The sequence below is a fragment of the Sus scrofa genome, chromosome 16, assembly GCF_000003025.6.
Source record: "Sus scrofa isolate TJ Tabasco breed Duroc chromosome 16, Sscrofa11.1, whole genome shotgun sequence".
Lineage (NCBI taxonomy): Eukaryota > Metazoa > Chordata > Mammalia > Artiodactyla > Suidae > Sus > Sus scrofa.
The window spans coordinates 54,353,601-54,373,508 of record NC_010458.4 but is presented as its reverse complement, the minus strand read 5'-3'; the positions used below and the strand labels follow the sequence as shown (position 1 = coordinate 54,373,508).

Sequence of the window (19,908 nt, the reverse complement as noted above, 5' to 3'; positions counted from 1 at the left end):
GTTGCTGCTGACACTGTGGTATTTGAGAGGGGACTTGGAGAAACATTATTAGTACCCTCCTTAGCCTCCTTAGGTCATCTTCCCTCTGATTTGAAGCCAGATGTTAAGGATAAGCAATGTATTTCCCATCTAAAGATTCAGTTTTCCCCTGCTGCTTTAGGAACCATCACTATGTAGGAAGATGCAAGCTTACTTTCCAGCTGAAGTCTCGGTCTGATTTTGCTTCTCAAGACAGGGCCAGCAAGGCAGCATGCTACATACTCCCCTTACTTGATTGATATGGTTTGATTTGATTAATCTGATTTAATTTCAAATTCCTTTCTTATTTTCACTACAAGTTCCCCAAAATTCAGTGGTGAGAGAACAATAACGTTATCAGGAGACAAGCTTCAGTGACAGAATAAGTGCCCTTACTTGGTTGGAAGTGGCTGGAGAGGGGGCCTCTATTGGAGTAAAGACTGAAAGAAGAGACACTTTTTTCAATTTAGGTAACTTACTTTTTCAGAATAAAATGTATCCATTTTCTTATAGCCAGACTAAACAGTTGGTGGTGAGGGGTTTTGGTCCTGGAATCCTGCCAATTAAAAGGAAAACTGAGTATTATTCATGGTAGACCAGACCTAGTACCCTAATCAAATTCCCAATGTCATCTAGGATCTAGATTCTAGATACTAGCCTATACATTTTTTTTTTTACCATTCATTAATTCCACTATCTTGTAGCCCCTGAGTTGCCATGATCACACAACATCTTTGGTGGCCAGGCCCCAGGGGACCACCTGCAGGCTGGCGTAGCATCATGAGCATCTTGGATGATAAACAGATGTTCACTCAAGTTTAAACATTGAGGATGTCTGTCTAGACAGCCAGTCAAACCTCTTCACAGGTCCCATGAGCCCTGCCCTGACTCTCCCTCTCTCCAGCTGTGGAGATGACTGACATTTTGGAACTCTTAGAGACATATACTTTCTAAACATGGAGTCTTGAAGTGAGAAAGTGGAAAAACTGAATGAGGACCTAAGAATCCCACCAGTGAAGGAACTTGTTTGAAGCCCCTCAGTCTGTGGCAGAATGAGAACCTGAGCCTAACTAGGTCTTTGGACTCAAAGGTCAGTGTGGTTTCCACAAGATGACTAAACTACTGATAAATATCTTGCTTTTTCTCCACACTTAATAAAGTCTGTGAAAATGAATTTATTAATCCATCTTCAACATCTGCCAGCGAACATTATAGGCACTTAGAGGCTCCCACCCTTTAGAAGCCCACGTTTCTAAGATGTCAATGCTCGTTTGCAAGGCAATTCGTTTCAAACATATTTAGAAAATAAACTCTACACTAGTTTGCAAGGGCTACTGTAACAAAGTACTATAAACTGGGAGGCTTAAAAGATAGAAATTTATCATCCCATTTAGTCCTGGAGGTTAGAGGTTGAAAACCGAGGTGTCAGCCAGGTAGGGCTGGTTCCTCCTGAGGGCTGTGTGGGAAGGATCTGCTGGGGCCTCTCTCCTTGTTAGTACACGGCTGTCTTCTATGTCTCTCCACGGTTCTCCCTTCCATGCGTGGCTGTCTCTGAGCACGTTCCCATTTTATGAAGACATCAGTCATATTGGATTAGGACCCACACTTAGCAAAAGACTGTATCTCCAAGAAGGGTCACGTTCCGAGGTACTAGAGGCTGAGACTTCAGCACACGCATTTGAGGGGGAACACCAGCGAACCTATAACAGACTCTAAATCAGTGTTTCCCAAGTTTCAACTCTTTGTGTATATATCATCATAACCCCTTTGCTATATTCATATACCATTTATACAATTACCACCTTAATATTTAAATATCAGCTTGGCTTACCAAAATAGATTTATTGTAAAAGGTAACTTGATCTTCTACGTAAATAATAAACCAATGCTTTTGCCGATATGCATTACAACTATTACTGACATGAAAAAGTCCTCATACCTCCTAACATTTTCTCATGTACCACCACTGGTAGACATGTCACCCTTTGGAAAACACAAATCCAAATGGCTTGTGAGTGTGTGCATTTGATGTATTCCATGTGAGTTAAGCTTTTAAGGGTATTTATCGAGCAAGGGGAATCCCATTTATGAGGTACTAGTTCCTGCAACTTCAAAGCAATTCTATGTATCTCTCCAGCCTCACAGAAGCAGTCCACCTAACTTTCTTGTGGGAAGGTCATAAGAAATTTCTAAAATGGGAAAACAGGCCGGAGAGGGGTCCACTCCTCATCTTTCTTTTCTCTAGGAATTTACTTGACTGCTGCAAGAGACACAGAGGAGAGCTACAGAGTAAGTGTGAAAGGAAAAAATTAAGGTGGGGTTGGGTACCTTCATCCCTGCAGCTCATTGGCCATATGGCTTCTGAATGAGTTGTTGAACCTTCTGCTATGAAAGGCTTGGAGTGGACCAGCTGATTTAAGGGAAGCAGTGGGGAAGGACATCATCTCCACAGTCTTCCCGGCTCGCCTCTAAAACATCAGACCACTGGTAAAATCTTCTAGAATAGGAAGAACAAATATGGCCCTGGAGCCCCTCCCACTCCCACGACAAACACAGCCAATATTCCAAGGGCCTCTTTACTAGTGAGCACTTAAGAACCCCAAAATCCTTTCCAACACAATACTCCAGGAAGCTACGACCAACTGCAGAGAGGAAACCAACAGGCCAGCTCCTCAGTGCAGGCTGCTTCCTCTGGCCTCCACAGAGGGCCGATCCTATAAGTAGCCTGGGGGTCTTCACCGCCTTGTTCGCCCATGCTTTCCACTCCCCTCTCACACGGGACTTCCTAACCTCTAGGACTCAGGTTAAATGCACATCTTCGAGGAGACCTTCCCACTGGAGACCCAATAAGCCATCTAAACGAATGCCTAAATCCCTTCCATTATTCTTTATCTCAGACTTTTGTTTGATCCTTTATATCATTTACCATAACTTAAAATTATTTTTTGCTTAAGTAGCTATTTTTTTTAAAAACAGTCTTGCTCACTAGAATGCAAGTTCCAGGAAAGTAAGAGTTATATTGGTCTTATTCATCATTCTATCACCAGCATACACTAGGCACTCAGTCAAGTAGTTCTTGAAAAATAACAGGAAAGAAAAACAAAAGAGGGGAAAAGGATAAAGCAAGAGAAGGAAAAAAAGAAAAGAAAGGAAAATGGGATGGAGAAGAGGAGGGGAGGGGAAGGGAAGGGAGAGGAGAAAATTTCCTGCCAGGCTGCCAACAATTTGCCACCACTTGGAGCTGCACAGTGGTTGGGCAGCAGTGCACTTGCCAAATGAGGTCTTCCTCTCTGTGTGTCATACGGGGAGGTCATCTTTTTCACTTCTCAGAGTAGCCGCCCCAAACAGGAGCATCCCCTTCTCAGAAGTACTGGCTGAGAGGGAGGAATGGGAGACTTCCGCCTTCCTCTCTGCCTCTCTCTGGCTCTCCCCTGTGTGGAGGAGGATTTATCTGCTTGGTGAGACGGTGAGATACTGACATGGAGTGTCTCCCTGTCACTATGGGGCAGCATAATGACTGAAATCACTCTTTGCCTCGACCCACTCTCTGTACCTCTCTTTTGGTCCTCTGACCTCAATAGGATATGAGGTTGGCCATGTCCCTCCATGTGGCTGGCCAGAGGAGCGTCTGCTGGGCAGATCCATTTTCTTCACATTCATCCCAAGGTCTAGACTTAGAGGTAAGGAACAGGACATTCATGAGACACTGTCAAGTCACATTCTTCTACAGCTTTGCCAATTATGACATGGGTATTTTGATCCCTGTCTAACTTGAATGTCTATTACTGGAAAGGCTTAGAACTTAGATGGGAAAAAGAATTAACTTAATTACCTCCTCAGAAAATCCAATAGGTAAAGAGAAAGAAAGATACTGCATGGTATCAGCCCAGGTTTGCAATACTAGAATCCTAGCAGATAGAATACGCAGGCTTTGGGGGCAGGCTAACAAACATTCCAAGACCACTCTTGGCATCATGCTTCCTCTTCACACTCTTCCTGAGCTTGGGATCAGAAGCTACAACACCTCATAGGTCAGAAATATCACAATAGACAGGGAGAGAAAAGGCCTGTGGAGCTGGGTGAGGTCATTTCAGGGAAGCCTGGTCACCACAGGATGGCTGTATGGATGAGTCCCATGAAGATGGATGTCAGGCCCTCTCAAAACAGACAGACATCCCTGTCAGATACTGAGAATATTAACATGAAAGTGGAATATTCCTGGAGTGACTTGCTGCAGCAATTCATGGAATGTGGGAATTCATTTGGCTCTTAGGGATTCACAAATGCTTTTAGGTATGGATACCATCCTTGTCTGCAAATATGCACAGAGATATATTCACACAGAAGAGTTTGCTTTTATTGTTTCAGATGCAAAAAGCATTTTTAGAGACATAACAGTGTACAGATGGCCAACAAGCACATGAAAAAATGTTCAACATCCCTCATTATTAGAGAAATGCAAATCAAAACTACCATGAGATACCACCTCACACCAGTCAGAATGGCCATCATTAATAAGTCCACAAATAACAACTGCTGGATGGGGTGTCGAGAAAAGGGAACCCTTCTGCACTGTTGGTGGGAATGTGAGCTGGTACAACCACTGTGGAAAACACTATGGAGGTACCTTAGAAATCTATACATAGAACTACCAGATGACCCAGCAATCCCACTCCTGGCCATATATCTGGACAAGACTTTCCTTAAAAAAGACACATGCACCCGCATGTTCATTGCAGCTCTGTTTACAATAGCCAAGACATGGAAACAACCCAAATGTTCATCGACGGACGACTGGATTAGGAAGATGTGGTATATACACACAATGGAATACGATTCAGCCATAAAACAGAATGAAATAATACCATTTGCAGCAACATGGATGGAACTAGAGACTCTCATACTGCGTGAAGTAAGTCAGAAAGAGAAAGACAAATACCATATGCTACCACTTATATCTGGAATCTAATATAGGGCACAAATGAACCTTTCCACAGAAAAGAAAATCATGGACTTGGAGAATAGACTTGTGGTTGCCAAGGGGGAGGGGGAGGGAGTGGGATAGTTGGGGAGCTTGGCGTTAGTGGATGCAAACTATTGCCTTTGGAATGGATTAGCAGTGAGATCCTGCTGTATAGCACTGGGAACTATGGCTAGTCACTTATGATGGAGCATGATAATGTGAGAAAATAGAATGTGTACATGTATGTGTAACTGGGTCATCATGCCATCATTCTGTACAGTAGAAAAAAATTGTATTGGGGAAATAACTACTAAAAATAATAATAATAACAAAAAAGCAAAAAATTAAAATAAAATAAAAATTTTAAATTTTTTAAAAAGAAAAAAATACAATAAAATAAAAAAAGAGAGAGAAGATGTTTCATAGAAAGAGGAACATGATTTAAAAAGAGAGAGAGGGAGAGAGGCAGAGATATTCTTTATTTTATTTTTGTCTTTTTGTCCTTTTAGGGCTGCACCCACAGCATATGGAGGTTCCCAGGCTAGGGCTTGAATCAGAGCTACAGCTGCCAGCCTACGCCACAGCCATAGCAATGACAGATCTGAGCCGCATCTGCAACCTACACCATAGCTCACAGCAATGACAGATCCTCAACACACTAAGTGAGGCCAGGGATTGAACCTGAAACCTCATGGTTCCTAGTCGGATTTGCTTCCACTGGGCCACGACAGGCGCTCCTATTCTTTATTTTTTTAAAGATCTACATTGATTTGTGGCATTAGGTAGCCCATGAAAAGGAAAATTCTACCCCTCTGATAAGCTCAGCCCATGACTCACTCCACCCCTCAGCCCTGCCTTGATCATCAGAGAAAAGAGTGGATTCCCTGACCTCTTACCCCCTGGCACTCAGAGCCTGTTCCCTTCTACCGGCACTTCCCACGTGCCATTTAGGGTGGTCCCTCTCCTTGATTAGATTATCAACTCTTTAAAGAATGGGATTATGTTTATACTAAGTCTTCCACATCTTAGTATTGCCAGATCATACAGCATCTTTTCCTAGAAACATAAAAAGTAAATCAAATAGTTTGATTTTTTTTTTTTGAAAGCCAAAAAGAGGTCACATTCATGAATTTTACATCTGCAGTGTGCCTGTCATAGCAAGGAACTATTCTGGGATTTGAAGCTGCTATGAAATTGAGGATGATGAGGATAATACTATTATCAATGTGAACAATGGTTATCAAAGCTAATAGTTACTGAGCGTTTACAGTATGCCAGGTACCAATTTAAGTGCTTTACATTTATTATCTCATTTAGTCCTCATAGCACCCTATAAGGTGGTTATTATTATTGAGCTTATTTCTAAGATGAGAACACTGAGGCACAAAGAGAATAACTGCAACAGTGTTCTTGCCCTTGCAGAGCTCACAGACTAGTGGGAGTCAGAATGTGAAGTGGTGATGATGATACTCATAATATTAATACTGACAGTAATTTACATACAATTTTAAGTGAAAAAGTGGAAGACCATACAGAAGAGAGAAGAAGTATGTCAACTATATGAGTAGTGCAGGTGTGTATACATGTAAGAGTGAGAAAAGATGTAATTTAAGTGTAATAAGGTATCTGAATTAGACAAATGAGTGTTTTCCTCCATAATTTAATAGGTGTGATCCAGTGGCATTGATGAATGTTTAACAACTAGATATCCAGGTGTAGTCCCTGATGAATGTCAGTTGATTTTTTTCATTTATGTTAATGAGTAAGATGAAAGTGAAATATATAATGAGAACATATGTCAAAACTTTGTCTGTAAAGGGTGAGATAACTTCTTTGTTAAATCAGATAGCAGTTTTCAAACACTGGAAGAATGTTTTGCCAATTTTTTCTGCTATTTACAATGTAAAAAGACTACGTATATAACACATTCTTAAGTTACATCTGCATTATTAACATTTTCCCTCTCACTTTCTTATAACTAGGCCAGAGGTTAGCAATCTACAGCTCATGGGCTCCTATTTTTGTAAAGCTCATCAGCCGATTAGGTTTTCTTTCCATTTTAAAGGAAGAGAGAGGAGAAGGAAGAAGAGGGGGCAGAGGAGGAAGAGAATAGAGAAAAGGAAGGGAAGCAACAGTAACAGACTATATGTGCTTGGAAAAGCCAAAAATATTTACTATCTATCTTTTTATGGAAAAACTTTACCAATGCTTGGCCAACAGAGTCAACACAACAATAAAGCAAGCCTTGGTTTTGTAGCATTGCTGATTTCTGTAGTGCAAATACTCCCTCTGTGGCTGATGTCAAGCTAACAATACAAAGCGGAGTTGACAGGAGATGTATGGTTATGCACCATCATATAGTATTTCCACTACACATAAATAATAGAGATCATCTCAGGAGCACAGATAACCATAAGGTACAGAAAGTTGTTAGGTAGTGATGAGTTGTAAGTATTTATTATCTTGGCATATAATTTTATTTTATTGGAAAGTTGTAGAATTTTTATTTTTATAATGGCTGTTTTTTAACAGTTGCCTCAGAAAATTCATGAAATTTTAACAACTGCCTCTTGCAATACAAAACAAGCTGGTTTCAGCAAACCACAATGTGATCACAAAAGCAGCTGGTTGCCCTTGATGTTAATGTTGATGCTATAATGACTCACATATCCCCACATCTGGCAGAACATGCTAAGAATCTCCACTTAGAGGATGTTCATTACAGCCTTGTTTACAATTGAGAATTTTTAAAAAATCTAATTATCCACTGGTAGAGGAATAAATAAAACATAGTGTATTTGTATTATGATATTGTGAAATTCCTATTATGCCACAATGGTAATGCATTATCTAGCTCTATACACATCAACATAGATAGATCTCAAAAATAAAATGTGCGAAAAGGGAATTTCAAAAAACATGTATAGATAATGCGATTTATGTTGATTAAAAAACAAAGAGCACAACCTATATTGTCTATAGATGTACCAGGTGTGGTAAAGGCATCAAACATACAAGAGGAAGATGCCCACCCCCCCAAAGTTGTGATATTAGGATCTCTGGTGGGACGGAGGCAGGAAGAAAAAGAGACAATTGGGCTTTTTTTTTTTTTGGCCATGCCTGCGGCATACAGAAGTCCCCAAACCCTTGCCGCAGCAGTGACCAGAGCCACGGCAGTTACAATGGTGGATCCTCAACCTGCTGAGCCAGCAGGGAACTCTAAAAAGCACTTAAACATGATTCATTTATAATACTTTGTTCCTTTGTAAAAATTTAATCAAGTAGAATAAATGTTGGCAATTATTAATATTTTATTGTAAGGATAAGGGTGTTTGTTATTATTTGATTAAAATTACACAAACATAATTTAAATGGAAAATTTCTAAATGCAATTTAGAAGACTTAAATCTATCAATTTAGGTGCTGGATTATCTGGAGAGCATCCAAAAAGAGTTCCTCTTCCATCCCATGAACTCTAAGTATGATAAAGACATAGATATGCTCCCTGCTGGCAGAGCACAAAGCAGGACTCGTTTTCAACAGATGGCAGCCTACATACTGCAGATTCTTCACAGACATGCCATCTTATTGTAATCAATGTGAAAATATTTTAATTGTAGTGTCTGATTTTACAGACTGAATAATGATTGCTCCCCACTCAGTCCTAGTATAAAATACAGCAAACACTCATACTTCCCATGACCAAGCTTGGCAGGGGAGCTTTGTCTCTCTTTACATAGGATTCCTCCCCTCTGCTGTGTCTGAGAAGGACAAACCCGGTGGTGCTTGCTTATCATGCTCTAAGATTCAGACTGCCCTTCTCACCTGAGCACTCACATTGAGGCTGAGATCTCCCAGCCATTGCCAAAGAAGTACCTGTTTGCTACAGATGTCTCCATTGGAGCTGGAGGACTACCCACTGGAGTGACTCTAGGAATATGTCCCTCAATGGAGCCCCAGACTTGGGCTGTCTCCATGCCCTGTGCACATCAAAGCCAGAGCCCAGGTCAACACTCAGGAAATCGCAGCAGTGTGAAGAAATGTGTCTGGGGCTGAGTCTTCTGATTGCTTTGCGGAAATGGCAGCTGTTGCAAATCACTGACAAAAGGTGATAGTGCTGGACTGATTCCGGCCTATTTAGACTCATACCCACCATCCATGTTCTAGGACTGAGGGCAGACAAGATGTATGAATCGGGACAAATTTTAGTATCTTTATCAACTCTCAGACTCTTTTGACCACTAGGCCATTCACACTATCTCACTATACCACCAGAATTATTTTATTTCAGGGTACAATGATGCAGTCTTGCCCCAGGAATTTGACAAAGACCAACTTCAACCTATCCAGACAGATTCCAATGTTTTTGCATATCTGGGAAAAAGAATTTGAAGTTCTTCCCTTCTGAAGGTGCTTAAGCTCCAAATGTAAATTTACCCATCATTTTCCCTGAACCTCCAAGCTTCAATAAGAGTTTCTGCAAAGCAAACACTAAAATATTTAAAGGTTCCAGCTCCAGCGTAAGGGCTTTACTTGCATTTTCTCTTATTTGGTCCTCACAACAACTTGAGAAATGCTTGTTCCCCATTAGCCCTATTTTACAGGGAGGGAGGATGGAATACTGGGCAGTTAAATCACTTTCCCAAAGTGGCAGAGTCCAGACTTCAATTCAGAAGAGCCCACGTCCAATGTGAGCAGCCTCATACATCTTTTCAGTGCCGTTTCTCTATTCCTTCAACTCCTGCCTCGGGACCTTTTCTTAGTTACACTGTTAAACCTCTGAGTCATTTCCACTGTCCCAACTCAGTTAAGGGGAAACTCTCTTTAATTTTTAAATTATTATGAAATAGTAATTATACATAAAACAATGCATGTAAAACATACTACATCATGAAGCATAAAAGTAAAGCTAGAACATTACCAACCCCCACGTACTCCTGTCCAAGACTACCTCCTCCTCCCCTCCACTCCCCAAAGTAGTCAGGCGTTTTAGACTTACCATTTACTCTTTAAAAATGTTTTATATATGTGTCCTAAACAATATACTGTTTCATTTTGCTATTTTTATGAACTTTAATATAAAGGTATACTGAAGTTATCTTTTGTGGCCTTTTTCACCATATTATGGCTTCCACATGTAGATGGGTGGCTGGCAAAGACTGACTGGTCTGATAACACCAAATATAAGTGACGATTTGGAGCAACCTGAATTGTCTGCAGTGCTGTAAACTATTACAAGCCCTTTGGAAAACAATCAGACATTATTTGGCAAGACTGAACAAATGCATTTACTACTTCCCCGCAATTCCTCTCCTAAGCCTATACACCAAAATCCTGCATACCTGCAGCAAAAGACACATGCAAGAATATTCATAGAGCATTGCTCATAATAGTAAATATTGGAGGTGAAGGTTTTTTGTTGTTGTTGTTGTTTTTCTTCTTTTAAGGGCCACACATGCAGCACATGAAAGTTCCCAGGCAAGTGGTCAAATTGAAGCTACAGCTGCCGGCCTATGCCACAGCCACAGCAACTTGGGGTCTGAGCCCCATCTGTGACCTACACTGCAGCTCACAGCAATGCCGGATCCTTAACCACCTGAGTGAGGCCAGGGATCAAACCCACATCCTCATGGATACTAGCCGGGTTTGTTAGCACTGAGCCACAATGTGAACTCCCAGAGGTGAAGTATTTTTGATCTTGGGGATTATTCACACGTTCCATTTCTGAACTGGACAACATATTATTTGCTATAAGAAAAGCCCAGAAAAAGTGGTTTTATCTATGTCATTAATAGAAAAACAATTTAGATTAGTTCTAGGATAAAATATGACCTTTGTGATTGTATCATATATTTAGGCTAAACATTTTAAAACGCTAATTTCTAATTCTTAGAAGACAACAGGGTTGATGTCATCATAATTTCACAGCGAAGTCTCTGATTCATTTGTCACAGTTGGAGGGGGTAGGAGAGGTGTGGCAGAGGCGGGTTGAGGAAAAATGCAAAGCTTACAGATTTTAGACCCCTGATTGCCAGCTTCTCTAAGCCCCACCCCATCTCCATCTATTGAGCATCAAGGTTTATCTCCTGTGCAGAGAACCATGTTTGTTGAGTCTGAGAAAAAAATTCGATTAAATTTTTTGGCACTTATTACCTATTTAGAAGTAAAGAAATTTTGAATTTAGGTTCAACTTTTTAAGGATCTCTTCCTTGGAAGAAGAACTCAGAGAAATCTGAGGCTTGACCTTTCCTCCCAAATGATTATTTTATAAAGAAGAATAATTATTCTCAGATTCTTTAAAATGAGCCACGCAAAAAATCAGTAGCTTCTTCAGAGTGACTACTCTATGGTTAAAATGCAACACAGAGACGCATACATGTGCAAATGTATCAAGTGCTGGAGTAGAAAAGATCTTCCACTTGTAAAACAAAATACAAAGCTCAGCTGTGAGTGAACACCTGGCTCCCACCCTTCCCCACTCCCAGTTTATCCCAGCAGTCACAGCGAGAGGTCCCTGCGTTCAATCCTGCAATTCCACACCAAAAAGTTTACCCTGTTAAGTCCAAAGTTAAACGACCTACCCATGATCTTTGGATGAATATTAGGGTAGGGACCAGGACTCAGTCCTGAAGAAAATCTCTGTTCCTAATCAGTGTTTCCTGCTTGTTCAGCAGTTTTCACAGAAAGTTATTTAGAAAGTAAATGCTTTGCTTTTATTTGTAGTTTTGTCTACACTGTTCCTCAAAATGCTTGGAGTGCCCTTCTTGATTTGACTTCTTGGGTGACACTGTTTGTATTTTCATCAAATGAAAGGTGAGGGGGAGGCTGACAGCTTACCCAATAACCCTACCATGCCATATACAAGGAGAATACCAATTACCGCCCTTAAGACAGGTTTGATCTTCACTTGTCAATAGCTTCTTTCCTGATAACACTTTCTGCAGATTCTATAGGCAGCTGGCTAGGCTCCAAGTTCCACAGAGTAGAGATCACAAACTTGGGCCCCTCCACCTCCTGTCCTCTCTGTCCCCTTCCAAGCATAGCCAGCGGTCTTAAGCACCAGCCGCAGAGAGGCACTTAGGGGGCTCATGAAAAATGGCAAGAGCATGCTTCTGGTTACTTTAAGGACTCCAGCTTGTTGCAAGTAAATGAGAAATACTCATTGTCCTAGAGAAGACATTTATTGCCTACATGCTTATTCATATCTCTCTGTCTCTCTGTCTCTCTGTCTGTCTCTCTCTCTGTCTCTCTCTCTCTCACATACACACACACACTCTCACAGACTGTACCTAAATAGTTCTTCAAGATGTTAAGTGGCAGAACCTAATACCTTCATTCAAGATTGAGAAATGCTATATTTCGAGGGTCTCTGTGGTTAAAAAGAAAGACAGCATTTCCCAAAAAGCAAGACTACACTATCATAGGAAAGGTAGGGAAAGGAAACTAATGCCTGAGGCAACTCAAGCAAAATTCAGAGGGATGCTCTGAAGTCAAGGCAAATTTGCAATTTACCTCTCACTTAACCAATCCGAATATACTTTGCATTCTGATACACTCTGGTAAAGAAGGGTGTGAACCTAACGGCCCATTCCAGAAGGGATAGAGTATCACACATGGGACAAAATAAGCGGGAGAGAAGGCTGAGTATCCCTAGTTCTTCAGAAGAGAAATTTCCCCATACTCCACCAGGCTGTTTCTCGCAAAGATGCCCAAATGGCCCCGGAAACAAGCTGAGAAGCCTGCTGTCCCAGGGGCTGCATCTCAGCACACATCCTACATTACTCATTGCCGCAGATCCAACAGCCTCATTTTCACCTCGATGCTTCCAACATGCTAGTGAATTAAGCAGAAGCAGAAGGGATTCAAAGCTGGTCCTTTGTGTGAATGAAAAAAGGTTGGGGAGTGGATATCGAAATCAAAATGTAGAGATAGAAATATGACGCTCTTAGGCTGCAGATGAATACATTTGCAAATGTCTGCAGAAACATTTCCCCAGAAACCTTCAAGAAAAAGTCACTGGTTGAGATCTAAGCAGGAAGCCTTGTTACCACAAAATGGGTGTCTGCAGTATTCCTGGCAAACTCTCTGTGGACATACAGATTCCTTCTCAAAGGAGGAGTGGTTCCCACAGCTCTGGACTTAAAAGCCATGTTGATAAACTCCTTGGAGACAGGGGTCTCAACTCTCTCCTTCTCATTGCTTCTATTCCTACATTTGGAGGAAGATGAAAATGGCTTCCCCTCAAAATTTTTGAGACTAAATAATATACCATAAGTGACAGTGCTCCAAAAAAGGGGCCATGTGAATGCATCATCCATGAGCTCTGACTTTCCATACGACTGTCAACCAAAAACAGCTTCCTGGTTGTATAGAGAAGTACCTGCCCTTGAACAAGCAGCCAGGTAACGGGAGGGCATGTCTGCTTTTACAGAATGTGCAGTTAGTGCCACACATCATGCTGGGCATCTTTTGCCCGCTACTTCATTTAGTTATTATAAAACTGCAAGAACACGTGTTACTATCTGTACTTAACAAGATGAGGAAACTGTGCCTCAGACTGGAGAAGGCTTGCCAGGTGAAAGTAGCTGGTAGTGACTGCTCTTCCTGAGAGAGGCTACAGATACTAGGTGCTCACTTTCACCCTCTCTCCCAGCTGCACTATTTTGGTATGTTCTAATTCTGGTCAATAAGACCTAAGGAGGATCTGTTGGGATTCTACCAAGGTTTCACTCCATAATAAAGGGTATGCAGGAGGAATCATCTCACTTTTCCTCACTCTATATCTCATCTCATCAGCTGACCTCTAGAATTGGTGCAGCCATCTCACAGCCATGACGGCTCACATTACCAGTCACTACCTGGGTAGAAAATATTTATGCACCCGTCATGACACCACAGCCTTGAGCCACTGAATTAACCAACAGGGACAGACAGCCTCTGGATTTCTCCTCATGTTAAAAAAAATACCTTTGGCACTCCCTAGTATTTACCCAAAGGAGTTGAAAACTTATGTCTACCGGCACACAGATGTTTATAGCAGTTTTATTCATAATGGTCAAAACTTTTGAGCAACCAAGCTGTCCCTTAGTCAGTAAATGGGTAAACTGTGGTACATTCAGACAATGTAATATTATTCAAGGCTAAAAAGAAATGAGTCATCAAGCCATGAAAAGACATGGAGGAAGCGTAAATGCATGTTACTAAGTAAAATAAGCCCATCTGAAAAGGCTGTACAATATATGATTCCAACTACATGAGACCCTTGGAAAAGCAAAACTATGGAGACTGAAACATCAGGAGCAGAGGTGGAGGGGGATGGAGGGATGAATGTGTGGAGTACAGAGGACGTTTAGGACAGGGAAAGTACTCCGTGTGACACCAAAACGGTGGATCCATGTCATTATGCATTTGTCCAAACTGTTAGAATATACAACACTGAGCAAGCATAAACCCTAATGTAAACTATGGACTTTGGGTGACAATGATGTGTCAATGCAGGTTCATCGATATAACAATTGTACAACTCTGGTGCAGCCTGTTGTTAATAGAGGAGGCTGGGCACATGGCAGCTCTAGAGAAGAACCCTTCCATGCCTTTTATAGTTTCTGGTGACGCTTGGTTTTTGGTTTGTTTGTTTGTTTAGTTGTACCTGCATCTCTACAATTCTGCCTCTGTTATCTTTCTTTTTTTTTTAGGGTTGCACCTGTGGCATATGGAGGATCCCAGGCTAGGGGTCCAACTGGAGCTACAGCTGCCAGCCTATACCACAGCCACAGCAATGCAGGATCTGAGCCGCATCTGCAACCTACACCACAGCTCATGGCAACACTGGATCCTTAACCCACTGAGCAAGGCCAGGGATCAAACCTGAAACCTCACGGTTCCTAGTTGGATTTGTTTCTGCTGCGCCACGACAGGAACTCCTCTGCCTCTGTTTTCACATGGCCATCTTCTATCTGTGTGTCTATATCTTCACAAGGCGTTCCTATAAGGACATGGATTTGGAGGCTCCCTCTAATTCAGTATGAACTCATCTTAGCTAATTACATCTGCAAAGACCTATTTCCAAAGAAGGTCACATTCTGAGAGTCCAGGTTGACTTGAATTCTGAAGGCAATCTTGTTCAACTCAATACAAATGGGAGCTGGGAGGAATGAGACTTCAATTGCTGGATTATCCATCTGAATAAGTGGTCAATGATACGATGGATCATGGATACAAAGCTATTCCTGACTCTTCCCAAAGTTCAGGATGTTAGCTCTTTCGAATGGGATACAATAAACTCATTTTCCAAGACTAAAACTGAAAAATGAAAATAAGAAAGAAAATAGCCAATTAAATATTGGCTGAAACAAAGCTAGAGTAGAGGTGGAAGAAATGAACCCATATTGAAAGTCCACTATTTGTCAGTTTCTTTGCATGATATATCTGTGGTCTCTGTGAGGCAAGGACAATGCCAACCATGCTGTTTGTACCAAATGAGGAGCTGGATCAGCAAAGAAGAGCATAGGACATGTGCCTGTTTGACTCTGGTTCAAGCAAAGGACATAGCAGACATTAACGAGAGTAGCTTTAATAGGAGAAGGGCTAATGAGCAGGCCATAGTGCATTTACTATATTTAGGTTCTTTTTGAAGGAATCTTTTCCAGACTAACCTGGACTCAAATCTTGGATCTGACTTCTACTACCTTTGTATAAATGCCTTAGCTACTCCGTGCCTTAGTTTCCTAATCTGAAAATTCCCCAAATGGGAAAAACAACAGTATGTATCTCATAGGGTTGTTATAAGGATTAAGTCAGTTAATACTTGTAAAAATCTTACACTAGTGTCAGGTACATATTTTTGTTAGATAAAACAGTGTTTGTGAACTAAAACAGACATGGTAAGTTAACACTTAGGTAACATTAGGGAACTGTTTATGGTATTACAATGAAATCTTTAAGAACTGTAGCAATTTATAGGTTATGCCATATTTTTATTTCTATTTTTATCATATGAGGTTTCCTTTCAGAATATTTTAGGTAGGCCTGTAATAATATTGTGTGTGTGTGTGTGTGCACATAATGCATGTGTGTTCACATATGTGTATGTGGGAGGGGGGCAGGGCAGGTTAAAGGAAAGAGGGGTCTAGAGCTAACACAGTTGGATCAGTCCAGCATATTTTTACATTTCCCTTCTCTGACACCTTTTGAAAATTCACCCATATACACATTCCATGTGCCTCTGCTAGGATTGTCAATCCCAGTGTCAGTGTACTCCTTGAAGTTTGATACAGACATGCCAAGAGAAAGGAGGTCTCTTTCTTCCTTTGGATCCTAAGTTATAAAGATAAGATTAGGAGGTTTCTAATTGTCATCTTTTTCACTATGCGTAAAAAAAAAATTGGCTGAGAACATCTATTGGGAGCCAAAGCCAAGAGATGAGAAAAAGAAGAGCTCTTTAACATTACTTGATATCCTTGATCCAACTGTTCCTGAAGCTCTTCTCTGGGTATCCCAATAACATCATCCATTAATTTTTCTTTTGTGTCTATGTCACTTTGAGCTCTGCTTCTGTCTCATACTAGCAAAAAAGGATACTATCTAATTCACCTAAATCATCCAGTGGAATTTTTTTTTTCATTTCTAAATGCAGGCTTGGATCAATAAAATGTATAAAATTCCTAAGAGATAACCTAAACACAACCCAAGAATCTCTAACCCAAGGCTTAATCTGAATAAAAATTCAGATTTTGTTTTCCTCACATGAGATCTTCTCAAACACTTTGTTTCTCACAGAGCTTGCACTCACTCCTGGGCTACTAAGGGGTGACTTTCCTGCCCAATCAAGCCCTGCCCCCAGATCCCTATACCAACGTCAGCCCACTTGGATGTGCAGGAGGGGACAATGGAGCAATCAGAGACCCAGTTGGCAAGCTTGAGGGAGCCCTTCCTAGCCCCTGTACCTCATCAAACTTCATAGTGCACTGAGTTGATTTATGAGAAAAGGTTATTAAAGCATGTAAGAGCTCCTGCTGGAGAGAAAATTATCTGTATAAACAAAGTGTTATTACGGGAATCAGGGAGGCCACATGCGGGAAAGGTCATTAAAATAAGGAAAAAGTGGCATATCAATCTCTTCTAAATCACTGAACTCACATGAGAGAAGTTAAATATCTTTATATCTCACAGGCTTCTTTCTGATCATTAGTCCTTATAGCTCAGAAGGGGACATTCTCAGATGCTACACTGTTGAGTACTTTAAATTAGAGGGAACTTCTAAGACATAAGTTGTGAAGTTGGATTTTTGAAGGAAGGCTCAATTGAAACTGCTTAGTAATACAAAGCAAGCATTTGAGTCCCTAGAGTGTTATTTTTCTCTCCTACGAATGAGAGACTAATTTTTTCCTTCGCTTTATTTGATGAGATTTGATATTTTCCACTCTTTCTCCTAACAAGGGGAATGCACAACAGCCACACTGTATACAGTGGCATACTTCACAAAAGTGATTTTCGGGCTTTGGGTTAAGAAAACAAATCCTCTTAGTAGATTAGTTTGTATTAAAAAAAATTTGAGCTAGGGCCAGATTCCTCCCATGTAAATCATATTAGTAAACAGTTGATTCCAGTAAGATGTTTTACTCAAGTTTGGTTCTCTGAGCCAGATTCCTTTGTTCTTAACAAGGGGTTTTGACAGCCCAGTTCAGACGACTGATCTATATTCTTCAAGCACAGGAACAATATAATGAGCCTTTGACTTCCCTTTAACTCATTCTTTGGAACTTTAATTCTGGAGTTTGGAGACAATAATATTACATCTAAATGTTTTCAAAATTTTTGTTGGCAATGTATAACTAGCTGCAATAAGTGGTGGTGTAAATATATTATGACGGTATTTCAGACAGGGGCCCCAGCACTACCTGAATTCTTGTCTTCTTTTATAATGTTTCCAAGGGAGATATTAAACAAAGGAGGCAAAATACAAGGGCTCTGATCCCAAATGCCAAAATAGAATTTAAGCACGCTGGACTCAAACCCATAGAGAGCCCCTGTAGCCAAGTGAGGCAGGTTTGAATGGACTAGAAGCAAATAGAAAGGCCATTCCGTCTCACCAAAACCCAACCAATTTGAGGGCTTATCTCTGAGAAGTTTTCAGTGCCTAAGCCTGAAGTGGGAATTCTTAGGATCTAGTGGAAAAGAAGTATCCAAAGAGAGAGAGCTGGACCAGTGTAGGAGGACCACCAGTATACCAACCCAAAGGAGAAGAGATGAGTTTTTAAACTGTGTAGTGGCCCCTTTTGGCAGGTGGAGGGAAGTGGCTGTAATGAAAAAGAGGAGCGAAAGAGCTCTTCTCCGTTCTTAGAAACCAAAATGTGAAAATCTTTCATATTCCAGCATTGTATATGTTAACATATGTCTACTTGGCTCATTTAGGAAATTTACTATCTCAATTGCATTAGTGTTTTCCTTTATATAATGCTAGACATAATTAGTCATCCAACGTAATGAGTTTGAACTGAATTGTGATACATACTAGAGTCCCCACAGTGACACTCAAAAGTCCTCCATATCTATTTAAAGTCATTCATGTTATGAAATTTTGTTATTTTGCTAACTGGAATCTTTTTTATTTTTCTTCTGGTAGCTATATCCTAATTTCCCCCACTTTCTACCCATATGCTTCTAGTGGATTTGACTCTACCCTTAACTCAAGAATAGGATAATGACCCAGACCTGGCTAAAGTCCGGCAACCTGATGGCTTCAGTAATCCAATCACAGAAGAGCACATAGACTGACCTAGTCCAACAGAGTGGACCCCAGAATGGTTTTTGGAAGTGCCAGGATAAATACGCTCACTCTTTTTCACTGGAGTTCAACAAAGAAGCATGCATCTCCAAGAGCTGATGACAGTCATCTTTTAAGCACGAGAAGGGAGCCACCAAGAATGGAGATAACACAAAGTGATACAGCTGAGAAATGTATAGAGAAAAAGTAAATTCTAGAAACATCATTTTAGCCCTGGATCAAGTCATATCTGAAGCTGTTGTGTCTGAATTGCTTGATTTACAAGAGCCAATAAATTCTTTTCCATGTTTAAGCCAGTTTGGGTTGAATTTTTATCTCCTGTAGACTTTAAAATACGCCATAGGAATTCTTGCTGTGGTGCAGTAGGTTAAAGATCTGGCATTATGTCTTCAGTGGCTGAGGTCATTGCTGAGGTACGGGCTCCATCTGCAGCCTGGAGCAGTGTGTTAAGGAGCTGGCATTGCTGCACTATGGTGTAGGTCACAACTGTGGCTCTGATTTGATCCCTGGCCCAGGAACTTCCGTATGCTGTGAGTAAGACTAAAAAAAAAATTCCATAAATGATACAAATATGTTCATTTCATTAAAATTACCCAGGATAAAATAACACTAAAGGATAAATACAATTCTATAAACCCACACTAATAATAAAAATTAGATCTAAAATGCTTGAGTACTTACTGTAGGCCAGACATTATTTTGGCCCAATAAACAGGATAAAACATTATTTTCATCATATGTTTAACTCATTTAACTAATAACAAATCTATCAAGTAGGTGTTATTATTTTTCCCCTTTATATATGGAAAATGTGACATAAAGAGGTCAAGAAGCCTGCCCAATGTCACTTAGTAATTAAGTTAGGTGGTGCTCAAATACTAACCCAGGCAATCTGAAACCAGAGCTTGTATGCGTAACTGCTGCATTCTACTGCTAGGACCTCCCCAAAAGATACTTTCAATGTTCATCATCTATTAAGGCGTCTGCTTGAGAGATCAAGGTCGTTTATGGTGAAAGATCAAAATGTGGCCTTACGATAAAAATGAAGAGCCTCAAATAAAGATATATATTTAATCTGAAACATGACTGGAGCCCATGACATAATTTCCATGTTAAGAGAATGCCCTAAGCATCAGTCTTT

General features: G+C 40.6%; 1 long non-coding RNA gene across 1 annotated transcript in view; it reads right to left on the bottom strand.

Annotated features, from left to right (window-relative positions):
* LOC110257251 overlaps positions 365-19,908 on the bottom strand; it is a 69,632-nt gene continuing 50,088 nt past the window's right edge. Inside the window, exon 3 of the long non-coding RNA XR_002339615.1 lies at positions 365-574. This is a non-coding gene — a long non-coding RNA (uncharacterized LOC110257251). The remainder of the gene's footprint in view (positions 575-19,908) is intronic.